Here is a 2,703-nt window from a genome sequence, read left to right as displayed (position 1 = left end):
AAGGCAAGTAACACCAGACACGACAGAGCCTCGCTTCAAACCTTTGTATAGTTGCTCTTTGGCCATGAGGAGATTGGCTTTAGACACATCATGCACGGAGCGCCATAGCCACGACCCGCTCTTTGTCAACCCTCCCCACTTTTTGGCAACTCCCCTTTCCTCCTCAAGGCGCTTACATTCTACTCTCATTTCATATAAACCTATGTGTCTTTATGGATCATAAAAATCTAGAAAGCACAAATGAGAGAAGAGGTGACGGTTGTCTCTCTGACACTGGCTTACGTCTCTGAACACTCCCGTCTTCAGCTGCTTCTCTCTTCCTACCAAGGCTGGTCCTCTTCCTTTAGGACTAAAAAATTTTTTGCCCATTATTCTTCTGTTGACAACAGGCACCATTTGGCTCCAAACCCAATTGCTGTGAACATCGCTACCATAAACAAGGAAATGCAAGTATCTCTGGGAAATGTTGGCCCAGAAATAAGGCTTCTCCTCCCACTTCCCTTCCATATTTTGTTACCTCCAACAGTATCCACCCTTCTCCATGGCAAGAGTTCCAGCCAGGTGTCCCTCCTGTAGGTGCTGGTAATGTTATCACCCGTCTCCGTTCAATCTTAGAGACAGTAACGCCCCCTCAACCCTTGCAGGGCTGACTGCCATACAATCTCCGTTTATCCCTTTAGTCCTGAGTGTACCTCTAGAAGCATTCCTTTCATTCATATTTGCTGAGCATTCTGGGTAAGTTCTATTTCCGTCTGGAACTCTCGATATCCTCCAGAAAATTCTATCGCCGCGAGCAAGTACTATTTGCTTCTTTTGCTCATGGCTGTCACTTGTAACTGGCTTTGACTCCATAGAGGGTTAAAAATTCCGAAAGACACTAACGTGGTGATTTAATCTCCTTTGTAAAAATCTGATTAAGTTGTAAAATAAAGGTGACTTGAAGAGGAGCAAAAGACAAGAAAGGTCAGGGACTAGAAGGTCACAGTGAAATATCGATGGGAACAAGATTCCAAAGACAGAGCAGACGGGACAGGCAAGTGATGATCAAATTAACACGGCGCAGAAAAGCGGCAAGCAGGAGGGGGTTTGCAAAGGCAGCAAGCCGATGCTGTCCACCTGCACCTGTGCGAACCAAGACCTTCGACTCCCTTAGGAAGCGTGGAGAAGAGACCTTTGCCCTACGCAGAAGCCTGTGCATAGAGTCACTGAAATCCTAGGTCTCTGCTCCACCCCTGAAGAGCTTTGCTCTGAAGGAAGCTGATGGTGAACACTGGGGTGGGTTTGTCTGTATGGCCAGATGCAGGAGGGGTGTGGGATCTCTGCTCTGATCCAGAATCCTAGTACCGGGGGGAGGGAGCTGGAGTGCATGGGTGGTGGGGTGCACAGTGAGTGGCATTTGTGCATGCGTGCGTGTGCATGTGCATGCTGTGTGTGTGTGTGTGTGTGTGTGTGTGTGTGTGTCCTGGAGAGCCTGCTTTTAGCGTGCAAGATCCCCAAAGGAGAAGATGCCCACACACTGATGATTGGAAATCCCATAGAGGGCCAAGGTTATGCAAATTTGAGGCCCAGCAGAGCCCCTAATTCGCAAGCTCCAGTGTAATTCCCTGTGAGTGTCCTCGTTAGTGTTCTGCGCAGTTATGAATGGAGACCCAGAGCAAGAAGCAGCCCTTGTTTCTCTGCCCCTCCATTTTAGAGACCACCACATGCTGAGCCCAGAACCCTGAAGGACACGGTAACTCTGGGCTTACACAAAGCTTGAAAAGTGACATTTTACATGCCTTGGACAGAAGATTTTGACAATATATATGCAAATAAATTTATTTTCCCATATTCAGTTTAATTCACATTTATGATGATAACATGTTCAAGTTGTTTACATGGAATACGGTTGTGGCTAATTTTAATTTCCTGATGTAGTCTAGAGGGCTGGCCTGGAGTTTTCTGGATTCTAAACCACAGCAATCCTTTTACTGATCCCATATGCAGGGATTAAGGGATTACAAGCTTGCACCAGCAAGCATATCCTTATTCCGGATTCTTTACGTTTAGTATTATGAAGTTTAAATTGGTATAATATCTTCCTTATCATAATAAAACAAATGTGCTTGCTATGATAAAAGCAAAATTAGTAAGTTCTATCACTTGCCTGTATATCTACAGGTCTTAGAGTACCTTGATGTCAGCTCTAATAGCCAGAACATCTCTGATGTTCTCATGATTTCTGGCCACAAAATAACTTTATATCAGGCTTATTGTTCCATTACTATTATTAATATTGCCAGCATTTTGGATGTTTACTTGTCAAAGAATTACAATTTTTAACTAGTTATACATGGGGTATGTAAGTTAGCATTTATGATTTTTCTCATAATATTTCTCATAAATACTAGTGCATTTTTGGAAAGCCTCAATACAGCAATGAACAAAGTGTGAAATGAACGAAGGACAAGAATCCGCAAGACACAGACAATTGCTGAAGCCGAAAGAAAACGTAATCACTTGTCTGTGTGTGTCCTTCCACACTGTGTGATCCCGCCTTTTTCCGACAGATTTTGTCCCTCTCCCTGCTTTCCTGGGGTGTGCCCAGCTGGATCCATCCCTGGACCTGCTGGTCAACAGCTCCCCTTGCCTTTAGAGCTTCGTCAGGCAGAAGCAGTAATGGAGCCGCCAGACTGCTCAGATTAACGTCTGTGGGCATGGCAA

This window comes from Microtus oregoni, unplaced genomic scaffold, assembly GCF_018167655.1.
Source record: "Microtus oregoni isolate MIOR12 unplaced genomic scaffold, Mior012 000154F_ref0000087, whole genome shotgun sequence".
Classification (NCBI taxonomy): domain Eukaryota; kingdom Metazoa; phylum Chordata; class Mammalia; order Rodentia; family Cricetidae; genus Microtus; species Microtus oregoni.
This window is presented reverse-complemented; position numbering follows the sequence as displayed.